At 41.4% G+C, this 14,316-nt stretch overlaps 1 protein-coding gene across 1 annotated transcript in view; it reads left to right on the top strand.

Annotated features, from left to right (window-relative positions):
• Positions 1–842: 842 nt before the first annotated feature.
• Positions 843–14,316, top strand: part of tnip1.L (TNFAIP3 interacting protein 1 L homeolog) — a 55,709-nt gene continuing 42,235 nt past the window's right edge. Inside the window, exon 1 of the mRNA XM_018251287.2 lies at positions 843–941. The gene's annotated coding sequence lies outside the window, so the exon portion shown is untranslated. The remainder of the gene's footprint in view (positions 942–14,316) is intronic.

The following is a 14,316-nucleotide window of genomic DNA, read 5'->3' as shown; positions in this document are numbered from 1 at the left end:
GGCTGTAGAGAGAACACTGCATTAGAAGAGATGAATTTTTGGTTTATTATCTGGAAATACCAGGTTACCTGGAAGTTACCAGAAGGGCCGGACCAAGCCGACCGGGCGCCCTAGGCAACCAGGTCAGCTAACTCGCTCCCCCTGTATCTCGCGAACATGTGTGCACGTACGGGAACACGTGCACACGCACGTACTGCACACCCATGCACACCATGTGGTCGAGGAAGGGCAGAGGGGAAGGTCAGAGTGGGGATATCAGCAGAGAGGAGGACAGGTGTGGAGAGCGGGGAGGGGAAAGTGGCAGGGCAGAGCAGCAAATGGGATTGATTGCGAACTAAGGGTAGGCTGAAGACAGGTACCTGCACAGGGCCCCCTAGTGTTGTGCCCTAGGCAGGTGCCTCTTCTGCCTACCCTTAGTTCCGGCCCTGGTTACCAGGAATGTCTTTCGTTTTTGCACACCCACTAATTTAATGTCACATTGTTTGTCTTAATAAAGCCGCATTGTTAATAATACCTGCACCTCCAGTGGATGTGTCGGTCAGCGCTCATAGCGGACATCTATTTTGCAAATGATTAACATGAAATGATGATTTTTTGTTCTACTAAATTGTTCCAAGAGGCAGGCAGAACCAATTGTATTGAAGGGAACAGCCACTTGCAATTGTATTTATAACCACTGAATATTATTAAGGAATGTGTGTTGGAAATTTGCTTACAATTCCTTTCTTTAAAAAGGTAAACATTTAAGTTTACTTTCCCTTTAACTCAGCAACCTTCTTCAACCTGACAGGCTGGAGGGGTGGGATTAACTTTTCACGGGAACCAATCAGGAAGCGATGGGGAATTCCAAGCCGTTTGTAATAGGAAGTGGTGACAAGGTACCTTCCCTGCTCAGAGAGAGAGAGAGAGGAGCCTCAGAACAGACAGGGGGGGAAATCTTGGTAAGTGCTGCCGGGTTCCATTTGTGCATTTTGCCTTATTTAATTATGTGCTGTGCCCGGGAGATCTGCCAGATGCTGCTATAGTGGCACAACTTGTGTCCGCAGTATATTAACCATTCCCTGCCTGGCTAGAAATCCAAGAAAATGTAAGGTTTGGTGATACCTTTTATCGGCTAACTGAATAAGTAAAAATTGCAAGCTTTCGGAGCATCCAGACCCCTTCGTCAGGCAAAATACAAAGGGTGCTCCGAAAGCTTGCAATTTTTACTTATTCAGTTAGCCGAAAAAAGGTATCATCAAACTTTACATTTTCTTGGATTTCTAGCCAGGCAGGGAATGGTTAATATACTGTGGACACAAGTCGTGCCACTACAGCAGCATCTGGCAGATCTGGCACATCTCCGGAGCCGATAAATGGTAAACTTTACATTTTCTGCATTTTTTCAAGGACTAACACGGTACAACATCTTAAAATGATAGAAATCCAAGTGAACTGAAAGCATTTGTTTCTCCAGCTCTGTTATATTTTAACCTTCCTTCTTGCTTTCTTATTTATATTTCATCCCCATTTAATTTCCAGCTCTGTGAGTTATAAGAAGCTCGTTCACATGGTTGCAAGTTTGGGTTTTTTAATCATGCTTGAGCTCAATAAACCTCCTCCAAAAGGTACAGTGGGGAGTAAATTGAGCAATATACATGAGCATTCCGAAATTCTGAAATGAGACATTGAATTGGCAAGACGCTGCGTTTGCGTTTAGATGCACCTGTGAAGGTGTGCTCTTTTGAAATTGTAAGCACCTGTATGTCTTTTAATAGAAAGTACAGTTCCTACTAGATTGCATGCTTTAGTTTGCAGGATCCTGCCATATCTCAGGATAAGAACATATGTTTTCTGCGTTGTACGCTGACTGTGGCTACGGATAGGCACTGCAGAATTAGACCTGTTACTGCATGCAAGGGAATACACAAAACTGGGCTGCATATCCTCCATACACTTGTCTACAAATTTGTCTATTTTTTCTTAGCCCGTTGTTCTGCTGCTTGCTGCCTGATGCTGTGACAGCAGCTTTTCCTTGCTTCAGTCAGGGTGAAGGGGGTTTGCAATTTGCAGCTGTGCTCCATCCATGCAGCTGGATTTCCTAAAATGTAATTGCCTATGGATACTTATTATTATTATTATTATTAACATGTATTTATATAGCGCCAACATATTGCGTAGCACTGTAAAGTAAATGTGATTATACAACTACATCACATGAATTACATACATAGAATATATGGAGTAACAAACGTCACAATCAATACAGGTACAAAAAGGTGAGGAAGGCCCTATGCATAGGCATGCAGTCTAAAGGGAAGGGAGTAATACGCAAGGTGTGGGAGTGGGCAAGATCGAATTAAGTGGGTGAGAAATGTGGTATTGCGTTTGGTAGTTAAGCAGAGTGAGGGTAGGCTTCTCGAAAGAAGTGCGTTTTCAGAGATTTCTTGAAAGTAGAAAGGTTGGGAGAAAGTCGGACAGACCGTGGGAGAGCGTTCCAGAGGAGGGGTGCAGCCCTTGCAAAGTCTTGAATGCGAGCATGTGAGGAGGTAATGAGAGAAGAGTTGAGTAGCAGGTCAGTAGAGGAGCGTAGTAAGCGAGTGGGTGAGTATATAGAGATGAGTTTAGAGATGTAGGGTGGGGCAGAGTTATGAAGTGCTTTGAAAGTCAGTGTCATTAATTTGAATTTGATTCTGAAAGGTAACGGAAGCCAGTGCAGGGATTGACAGAATGGCGAGGCAGAGGAGGAGCGGTTGCTGAGGTGTATGAGCCTCGCAGCAGTGTTCATTATGGACTGGAGAGGTGACAGTCTCTGGAGGGGGAGGCCAATTAAAAGAGAGTTACAGTAGTCTAGACGCGATATGATGAGAGAGTGAATAAGAATTTTGGCAGCGTCTTGGGTGATAAATGATCGTATTTTGGATATGTTCCTTAGGTGGAAGTGACAAGATTTAATAAGTGACTGGATATGAGGAGTGAATGACAGGGCAGAATCTAGGATAACCCCAAGGCACCGGGCCTGGGGAGAGGGGGTGATAGTGGAATTGTTAACTATGATGGATACTTCGGGGATGCTACTGTTGTTAGTTGGAGGAAAGAGAACCATTTCAGTTTTAGAGAGGTTTAATTTAAGGTAGCGTTGTGACATCCAGGTAGAGATAGCGGACAGGCAGGAGGAGACGCGAGTTAGGAGTTCTGGGTTGAGATCAGGAGATGAGAGATAGATCTGAGTATCGTCAGCATAGAGGTGGTAGTGGAAACCATAAGAATTTATTAATTTGCCAAGGGAGGAAGTATAGAGGGAGAATAGTAATGGTCCCAGGACAGAGCCTTGGGGAACTCCAACAGAAAGAGGTAGGGGAGAAGATGCTACTCCATTGTAGGAGACACTGAAGGAACGATTGGTGATGTAAGAAGAGAACCAAGACAGGGCTGTGTCACGAAGGCCAAGTGACTGGAGGGACTGGAGGAGGAGAGGGTGATCTACAGTGTCAAATGCGGCTGAGAGGTCAAGCAGTATTAGTAGTGAGAAGTGATTGTTGGCTTTAGCGGTTAAAAGGTCATTAGTCAGTCGAGTCAGGGCAGTTTCCGTGGAGTGTTGTGGCTTTAAAACCAGATTGTAGGGGGTCCAGCAGGTTATTGTCAGAGAGGAATGAGGTAAGTCGGTTGTAGACTAGGCGCTCAAGTAGTTTAGAGATGAAAGGTAGCAGAGAGATAGGTCGGAGGTTGTCAAGATTGGAGGGATCAAGAGAGGGTTTTTTCAGGATGGGGGTGACAAGAGCATGTTTTAGTTGAGAAGGAAACAGTCCAGTTGAGAGGGAAAGATTAAATAGGTGAGTTAAGGCTTTGATTAGACACGGATTGGTATTGCGGAGAAGTTTTGAGGGAATTGGATCAAGCGGGCAGGTGGTAAGGTGAGAAGAGGCCAGAAGCTTTGAGACTTCCTCATCAGTGACAGGGGTGAAGGAGCACAGGAGGGACTGGGGAGTGTGGAGGGAGGGTGGTGGAAGTCTAGGGGGGTTGAGTAGTGTAATGTCCCTTCTGATAGTGTCAATTTTGTTTTTGAAGTGCTCAGCAATATCTTGAGCAGAGACAGATGTGCATGGAGGGGGTGGAGAAGGGGAAAGGAGAGTGTTAAAGGTGGAGAAAAGTTGTGCTGGTTTTTTAGAAAGGGAGTTAATGAGTGAAGTAAAGTATGTTTGTTTGGCTTGGAAGAGGCTGGTGTTAAAGGAGCGCAGGGCAGATTTGTAGCTCCAAAAGTCTGATTCTGAACGGGATTTGCGCCAGCGACGCTCAAGTGCACGTGAGTGTCTTTGGAGCGCTTTTGTATGAGCAGTATGCCAAGGTTGAAGTGGTTTGGGTCTAGAACGTTTAGTTTTTAAAGGAGCAAGCTCATTTAGGGCAGTGGTGAGAGTACTATAGTAGACAGAGGTAGCCACATTAGGACATGAGATGGCTGAGATATTAGAGTGAAGAGAGTCAAAGGAAGAAGAGAGATGTGACACGTCTATAGCTTGCAAGTCACGGTAGGTACGTGTTTGGGGAATAGCAGGGGGTGAGGAGGGAGTTAGTGAGAGTTGAAATGTGAGCATATTGTGATCAGAGAGGGGAAATGGTGAGTTAGTAAAATTGGTGGTTGAACAGAGTCTGGTAAATATGAGATCCAGAGCATTACCATTGGAGTGAGAGGGGGAGTCTGAGCACAAAGATAAGCCTAGGGAGGAGGTTAGTGAAAGAAGTTTAGAGACAGAAGAGTTGTTAATGTTGTTAACGGGTATATTAAAGTCACCTAATATGATGGAAGGTATGTTAGATGAAAGAAAGTAAGGAAGCCAGGCAGCAAAGTTGTCCAGAAATTGTGCAGTTGGTCCTGGTGGTCGATATATAACAGCAATGCACAGTGAAACCGGAGAAAAGAGCCTAATGCAGTGAGCCTCAAATGAGGAGAATGATAAAGAGGGAACAGGTGGAAGAACTTTAAAAGTACAGCGGGGAGAGAGAAGCAAACCTACCCCACCTCCAGGTCTGTTGCCAGGTCTGGGAGTATGAGTAAGGTGTAGGCCCCCATAGGACAGGGCAGCAGGTGAGGCAGTGTCAGTAGGAGAAAGCCAGGTTTCAGTAAGTGCGAGTAGGTTAAAGGAATTTGCAATGAAATGGTCGTGTATAGCGGTGAGTTTGTTGCAGACAGATCTGGCATTCCAGAGAGCACAGGAAAGATTAACTGGGTTTTTGGGTATAGGAGTAAGTGTTCTGTACTGTTGGAATTTGCTCCGGAGAGAAGGAGCTCGTGGTCGTGATATAACTGGGATGGGGTAAGGGCCAGGGTTTGGGGAAATGTCCCCAGCTGCCAGCAATAGAAAGGAAAGAAAGACTAAGTGTGAGTGGGATTTATAAGTCCTTCGTTTGTATGAAAAGGAGGAGTTTTGTGGAATAGCTAAACAGAGTACTTTATAAACTTCATGTGTGGAGAGGGAAGGAGAGGAGAGAAGAGAGGCTGAGATTTGTATAGAAGTGGGACTTGCCGGAGGAGGTAGTGAAAAATGTTTTATGAAGCATGAGAGTGAAAGGAGGAGAAATGCAGGATAAAGCATGTTTGGAATAAGAAGTAACAAACTAGCAGGTACAAACAAATCTGTTTTCTTCTTATCCCAGATGGTTCACTGATGATTGCAGGGGAGTCCGGTTCCTTTTGCCTTGTCAATGCCTTGTCCAACTGTCTTGTTTAACTGTCATTTCTAAGCACTTGAGAAATTTTAGCACTTAGGAAAGGTTAGCACTCGTGCCATGCCCCAGACACGAGTGCCATCCCCAATACTGGGTCTGAATTTATATGTAGCTGATTGGGAAAACCAGAGCCTAATTAATCAATTAATCAATTAAATAGCTAGCAAAGGGCAGAGTTTTACAGACACCAGAACCAGGTTTGGGGCTATAAAAATATCTCTTGTTCACTGAGGAGGGGACACAGATGTGTGCTTTAGATATTTATCAAAGAACTAAAGTAGAATAGGCCTACCCTTGATTGAGAATTAAACCCTAAAAGGAATATGGCTAAAATGCCATATTTTATATGCTGAACCAGATTAAAGGTTCAGCATATACTATATCAGGAGTGCCCATACTTTACTAATGCGAGGTCTACTTTTAGTGATGTTGTCCCATTATGAACTACATTCATAAAAGCATTGTTAGCATTCTGTTCCATGGAAAATATTACCGTACTTAAATATTGATTTATGAGAAAATGTGTATTGCTATATTCAACAATTATTTCTTATATAACTTTAATGTAATAAATATCTGAATAAAAAGCATGAAATAGGGGGGTAATATAGACAAGTGGTTTGTTGGCAGTGTCTCGAGATCTACTCACCAGTTAAAGGTCTACTGGTAGATCCAGATCTACTTTTTGGGTACCCCTGTACTATATAGTAGTAATGATCCAGATTGAAAGTTGCCACTGGAGTTTCCCAACTTGGATTTTGTTAGGAGTGTCTCTGACACACACATGCTTGGTTGTGCTTTGTGCAGCTGTTGAAAAGCTCAGCTTAGGGATCGTCGCAAATAATCAAGGAGAAAATAAGGTATAAGCTGATGCTACAGGGCAGATTATTATATTTTGATGCCAATTGTGCTGGGTTTTGAACTTCCATGTACCAATAATTATTTATTAAACAGTTTCAGCCTTATATTATAAATATACAGTATATTGTGAATGGATACCTACACTCTGTGACAGCAGTACAGAGCATGTGCAGTAAATCAGCAGAAAAGAAGATGGTGAGCTACTGGGGCATCTTTGGAGACACAGATCTTTAGGGCTGTGGGTGCTTTGGGCTGGTATAGAAGCCCAAAATATAATGTACATCATTTCTGCCCTACTTCTTTAGTAAAGCATCAGTTCTACTTTAACTAGGGACACTAATATCTACAATGCCCGGAACTAAGCGAAAATATATAGGTTAACATGGTCTTCATCTCCATGTATGGAGTGCTGGAAGCAGAATATACCTGTGGAGCTGCTGTGATTTAAGCACAGATTTTAGCAAGACATTTACTGCTCATGCAGCTGGCATTTACAATGGCCAAGACGGGAGACGTTATGGGCCACTTTGTTCGCCACTGCATTCAGGCAGCAATGGTCAGACAAAATATACCGTATATACTCATGTATAAGCCAAGTTTTTCAGCACCCAAAATGTGCTGAAATAGTCTACCTTGGCTTATACTCGAGTCAGTACCAGACAAGAGAGAGCGATAAAGGGAATGCACAGCACAAGCTTCACAAGCACAAGCTTCAAAGGGCTCTCCCTCACGCTGCTCCCCTCTTTGTAACACGATAGGAGACAGGCTGTCCGTTGCTGCCTGCTCCAAAGTACTCCCACCTTTTTCCTTACATACAGAGAATCGGGTTACAGCGTGAGGGAGAGAGAGCCCTTTGAAGCAGGCAGGCAACTCACTAGAGGGGAGAGAGAGGTAGAGAACGAGCTGATGTAAAGGATACTGACAGACTGTAGATGAAGAGAAACCAGAGAGTAGAATCTGCTAGGGAAACAGAATGAGAGGCTCCACCCACTCTGTGACGTCATCGAGCTCACATTCTGACAGGCAGCAGGAGCAGGAGAAAGCCACAGTCGGGCTGCCAGACTGTCCGGTGCAAAACTTTTAGGAAAAACAGTCAGCATGACTTATAGGTAACTTCAAGTGAAGAATAATTTTTTTTAAAAGAAGTTTTTTGGTGTTTTTTGATGTCAGCTTCCTTTTAAGACAGTAAGGCGGGAGTAGAAATTAGGGATGAACCAAATCCACTATTTTGGATTCGGCCGAACCCCGGAAATCCTTTGCGAAAGATTTGTCCGAATACCGAATCCGGATCCTAATTTGCGTATTGGAGGTAAAGCATTCCAATTGGTTTAATTAATGCTTGAAGAATCTGTTATACACTTGTAAAACAACAGACATATTTTACACATTCTGATACCCACCCGAGAACATTACAACATTTTTTTATGCACAGGAGCTGACATACCAGGAGAAATCAAAAAACTATTTAACCAAATAAATATGGCTGCATTGGAGAATTACGTGGAATTATTATGGAATTCCTGCAATACCTCTATTAATGCCCTATGTTCAGGTCCCCGTATTCATTATAGGCTCTGATACAAATTATTATAGGGAGTTGTTACTGCTAAAAATATATAGCGCTTGCTTATACATTGCTACAAGTGGTTTACTATTTTACTTTATGTTATTACATACAGAAGTGCATGTGACGATGAAGCTTGGATTGAAACAAAGTTTATTGCAAATGTTTGTGAGGGAGTAGAATAAAGAAAGAAAAAGACCGGCTTTCCTATAGTTTTTTCTTTCTGCCCTATTAATAACATTGGAATCAAGCAGGTGGCAACCCTACTGGGTGGAGCTGAGTTATCATCATAGACACATAGTTATCATCATAGACACTAAATTGCAGCAGTGCCCTTGCCCATAACAGTCAGACTTTTTGTCATCTGTAGACTAATAAAAACGTGTTGACGTTGATGGGCAATGGCATTGGTGCAATGTTTCAAAGTACTAAATCAGAGTTCTTGTGCCATTGTAGGGTGCTTACCCAATCCTTACCTGTGTCTTTCCTCTCCAGACACTACTTCTGTGTGTTCCTCTGGTTCCAAGACAGGGAGTCTTTGGGGGCAGAGGAGGAGTTTATCTCCCCAGTCTGACCCACACTCAGCACCCACCCAACATCAAGGTTTTGAGTCAACACAACATACATCCCTACAGAGCAGAAACTTATATAGAAACATATGCTCTAAATTCAGCCCTGGGCACATGGAAATCAAGAATGAGTTGAATTTGTGCCAGTAGCTCCAAAAGTACTTAATACAGAGAGTATCTGCTTTTCACAAGTAATTATATGAGGTTTCCTTCAAGGGTAAGGATATTAAATTGTTAGCCTACTTGTTATGGTCACCTTACATCCTAATCTGTTTGTGTGTCATTGTAAGGAGAGGATAAACTCATTCAGTGTAGGGTCTGCCCCATTAGTTTTGCCAACGTTGTAGAGATTAAAAAAAAAAAAGATTAATCCCTGGTCCACCAGGTCTGCCAGACTGTAAACATTAAGAAGTGAATGTCTAATTATCGTTTTGGCGCTCTTAAATTTACATATACATCAACTGGCGATTTGGTGGTATTTTCCTCCAAGTGCAATATAATCCTTTGTACCCTAGATATATGGAAAAGGCAATTAAGCTCTATTATTTTCTGCTTCCTCTTTATATTTTGAGCTGCTTTATGTTTTTCCCTTTTTTTTAGCAGGATTCGATTTGGCTGAATCCTTTTGCCCTGCCGAATGAATCCTAATTTGCATATGCATATGAAAATTAGCGGCGGAGAAGGAAATCGTGGGATTTTTTGTCACAAAACAAGGAAGTAAAACATTTTTGCATATGCAAACAAGAATTTGGTTCGGTATTCGGCCTAATCTTTCGCGAAGGATTTGGGGGCTTGGCCGAATCCAAAATAGTGGATTTGGTGCATCCCTAATAAAAACTAGTGACTCAGGCCAGAAAAACCTGAACATAGTACTGCATAGACATCATTCTATCATCAGGCCCACAAAGTGTATAATGGCAACTGCAGCCTGGTGCCTTAACTGTGAGGGTAAATGAACCAGAACCTCTGTAACTCAATACATATAGATGCCCCCCGAAGACCCTCTGTAAGAGCTGTGTAGTTTGGATCTTATATTCAGACTAAACTGGGCATGCTCGCCAAATGGCACCCTATTGGCCCAACAGTGTTAGCTGTGATTGACATCATTACAATTCACGGTCAGATTGGTCCCTATAATGGCCCCCTGGCCTATCATGTGATTGGCCCTACTGGAAGCTGCCTAGTAGTGATGGGTGTTTTCTTGGATGCCAAAAACGCATGCCAGCGTCAAAAACGAGACGCCAGCGACGTTTCGGAATTTATCGTCGTTTCCCGAATTTTGCTAATTTTTCGGCGAAACGCCCCAAATTCGCCCATCACTATTCAATAGCAATACATATACAAATAACTTAAAAAACATAGAAAAACATAGAGAATGTGTAATGAATGTATATTATAAAGTTGCTTAGAATTAGGTTTTCTTTTATTAAGCAAAATATTTTTTTGGGGTTGACATTCCCTTTAGTGCAGTCTACAGGAAGAAAGGAGGAGTTTTACTCACTGCTTTCTGTCATTTTTGTTTATATTTCTAAATCCACAAATTAAGCAGGTTAATCCTTAAAGAAATCTTTTGTTCTTGTTTTTTCCATTTGACCACTCCATTTCCATTACGGTTAAGCTGTCACCTTTGGCCTTAAAATATGAACAGTTTGTTGAACATAATGTTGTTTTCACCAAGTATGTTAGTGAGTCAGTTCCCCACTCCTCCATTGTGATTTTTATTGTTGCAATTCAGGCCAGTTTAGTAGCTTAATCTGCCATTCTTACAAGGGAAGAACTCTGGAATTATCTCAAAATTTCTTAACAAGAAGGGGATTTCTTTTGCTTATAATATTTAAAAATGTAGAAATAACCTAGTTGGCATGTAACCTATTAGGTAACACAAGAAAGTTTGCTGATTGCTGTTGAAGCAGTTGTTTACCTTTAAACAGAGTCGGACTGGGGGGTCCGCCTGGACCGCTGTCCAGGGCCCCCCCTCCGGCCTCCCCTCCTGTAGTAGTGATGAGTGTGACGCGTCCCTCTGCGTGCACACTTGTAGGAGCGCTCGGCATGCACACATGCGCAGGCGGAGTAGCACTGAAATTTTATTCTTTTTGGTGGAATCCCAATTTGGGGAGAGGGGGCCCATGAGGGTCGGGGCCCACTGGGTTTTTTCCCGGTTTCCCGCTGGGCCAATCCGACACTGCCTTTAAATTAACTTTTAGTATGATGTAACAAGTGATATTCTGAATCAATTTACAATTGGTTTTCTTTTTTTATTATTTGTGGTTTTCGAAGTTATTTAGCTTTTTATTCAACAGCTCTCCAGTTTGCAGTTTCAGCAGTCGGGTTGCGAGGTTCCAAACGAACCTAGCAACCATGCATTGATTTGAATAAGATACTGGAATATGAATAAGAGAGGGCCTGAATAGAAAGATGAGTAATAAAAAGTGGCAATAGCAATAAATCTGTAGCCTTATAGAGCATTTGTTTTTAGATTTGGTCGGTGACCCCCATTTGAAAGAAGAATGGAGTCAGAAGAAGAAGGCAAATAATTAAAAAAACTATAATAAATAAATAATGAAGACCAATTTAAAAGTTGCTTAGAATTGGCCAGTCTATAACGCCCTAAAAGTTAACTTAAAGGAATTGTTCAGTGTAAAAATAAAAACTGGGTAAATAAAAAATAAAAAAATGTTTCTAATATAGTTAGTTAGCCAAAAATGTAATGTATAAAGGCTGGAATGATTTGATGTATAACATGTCAGTCAGAACACTACTTCCTGCTTTTCAGCTCTCTTGGTTTACACTGACTGGTTACCCTGGCTACCAGGCAGTAACCAATCAGAGACTTGAGGGGGGGGGGCACATGGGTCATATCTGTTGCTTTTGAATCTGAGCTGAATGCTGAGGATCAATTGCAAACTCACTGAACAGAAATGTACCATGTGGCCCCCCTTCAAGTCACTGACTAACTCAGAGTTATAGAGCTGAAAAGCAGGAAGTTGGATTATGGCTGTTTTATTAGACATCTGTTCACTCCAGCCTTTATATATAACATTTTTGGCTAACTAACTATATTAGAAACATTTTTTATTCTGCATAGCCTATTTATTTACCCAGTTTTTATTTTTACACTGAACAATTACTTTAAAGGTGAACTACCCCTTTAATTTAAATATCTCTTAACTCAGTTTCTCATTTCTCTTAACTTTTTGCAAACTGTATCTGCCCAAATACACCTTGGTTTTCCTATCAACCAATCAGTGAAATGATTGTCAGCTGGTAGAACATTTTGGGGCGGAAACTTTGGCCCCTGTGCAAACAGTTGTATCACAATAGGGGCCTAGGGCAACTTTTTCATGAGAGATCGGCATCCATAACCTGATACTCTATTCTGCATCAAAGCTAGGATGGCTTGATAATTTTTGGGTATGCTTTAATTCTTTTGATGACGGGGGGCCCATGATTTTCGGCACAAGCAATCTTTAACAAAACCCCCATGTGAGCTTACCAGTCATGCAGAGTTATGTGCTGAAAAAAATCTCTGTAAGTTTGCCGGACAGGCTTTTTTAACAAAGAAAAGCATTGACACCTAAAAGCTGACAAAGTTTTAGATTACCAACTAGCACAGGGTTTTGTTCACAAAAAGCACCAGCATTCTTAAGTAGGCTGCTTAGTCTGGAGTGACTTGGTCCACTGAGGGGATCCATAGTTCCTCAAATATGAATATTCATATTCGGGTTTTGATTTGTTTTAATTTCGTCCAAACTTCAGTAACAAGTTAGTAGGATTAACGCAGTCATACAGTTTTGTAAGTTGTGTGTCTGTCTGTCAGTCTATTTAAAGGGGGCCTGTCACCCTAAGACATCATTTCAAATCCTATTTTATGATGTTATTCAAGCAAAATAAATTTGACTTATACTATATAAATTATTTACATTTTGTTCCCTTCAGTCTGAGCATTTCTCTCCTAAATATACGGATCCCATATATGTTCCTAGCACAGAAGCAGAGCCAACTCAGGTATTAATGGTTGCTCTATATGATACGATACGGGCAAATGTAATAAAACGAGCAACATTTGCTAAAGGTCTAATCACCATCAGCATGAAGTATATACCGGTCACCTGCTCAAAAGCAAACATCTTATTTGGTTGCTATAGGTTACTGCTCCTGGGCAAACTTAGTACCTTTTATTACATATGGGAGAAAGTGCTGAGCTTCAATACTGCCAAGTTGCCAGTTTACATTATGGATAAACAGCACTTTAGCCGATAGAATAAAATCACTTTGTTGCAGTATCAATTTATCATCACTGACCTATACTTCCACCCTAAGAGCAAGCTCTGACCCGTATCTCGGGGAATTTCCAAGAACCTTTTAACAAAGCTGATTTTTTTTCTCCCCGCCTTGGGAGTCAAAAAGTCCCAATCATACATGGCTGACATTGTCGGAACAGTTCTTCTAATGTTCATTTTATTTAAAGTGGGGTGGGGGGTTTCAGGAGAATCTGCTGATTTCTCCTTCACTTTTAAGGAATGGCTTAGAGCCGAGCAACATTTTCAGAGAGACCTGCCCTGGTTATTCTGCATTATGCTCTCGGGTAAGAACCTTGACTTAAAGGGATACTGTCATGGGAAAAAAATTTTTTTTCAAAATGAATCAGTTAATAGTGCTACTCCAGCAGAATTCTGCACTGAAATCCATTTCTCAAAAGAGCAAACAGATCTTTTTATATTCAATATTGAAATCTGACATGGGGCTAGACATATTGTCAATTTCCCAGCTGCCCTAAGTCACGTGAATTGTGCTCTGATAAACTTCAATCACTCTTTACTGCTGTACTGCAAGTCGGAGTGATATCACCCCTCCCTTCCCCCCCCCAGCCAAACAAAAGAACAATGGGAAGTTAACACAAGATAACAGCTGCCTGGTAGATCTAAGAACAACACTAAATAGTAAAAACCCATGTCTCACTGAGACACATTCAGTTAAATTGAGAAGGAAAAACAGCAGCCTGCCAGAAAGCATTTCTCTCCTAAAGTGCAGGCACAAGTCACATGACCAGGGGCAGCTGGGAAAATGACAAAATGTCTAGCCCCATGTCAGATTTCAAAATTGAATATAAAAAAATCTTTTTGCTCTTTTGAGAAATGGATTTCAGTGCAGAATTCTGCTGGAGTAGCACTATTAACTGATGTGTTTTGAAAAAAACATGTTTGCCGATGACAGGATCCCTTTAAGCAGGCTATACCATACATGTGTTTTGTAAAATTTTTACATACAACAGCCATTACAATACTGATTCAAGAGCTTACTGATACAAGAGCTTACAACTTAAAAGGAGACATATGTATGAGACATAGGGTGTGGGGATAGGCAAGATCAAGAGTACAGACAAATACAAGAGATCCTCTGCACTCAACACATTATTAATATGTTAAGGAACTTGAGACATTTTCTACTAACAAAACATTTTCTATATTTTGTATATTTTTGACTAAAAAATGCCTTACTCTTTAAACAAAAGAGGGGATTGTTTGTCCATATATTTAGGTGCGGTTCACTTTTAAATTAACTTTTAGTATGTTATAGAATGGCCATTTCTTTTCAGTTGGTCTTCATTATTTATTTTTT

This window comes from Xenopus laevis, chromosome 3L (genome assembly GCF_017654675.1).
Source record: "Xenopus laevis strain J_2021 chromosome 3L, Xenopus_laevis_v10.1, whole genome shotgun sequence".
Classification (NCBI taxonomy): domain Eukaryota; kingdom Metazoa; phylum Chordata; class Amphibia; order Anura; family Pipidae; genus Xenopus; species Xenopus laevis.
Note: the sequence above shows the minus strand (reverse complement) of the source record. Positions and strands in the feature narration are given on the sequence as shown.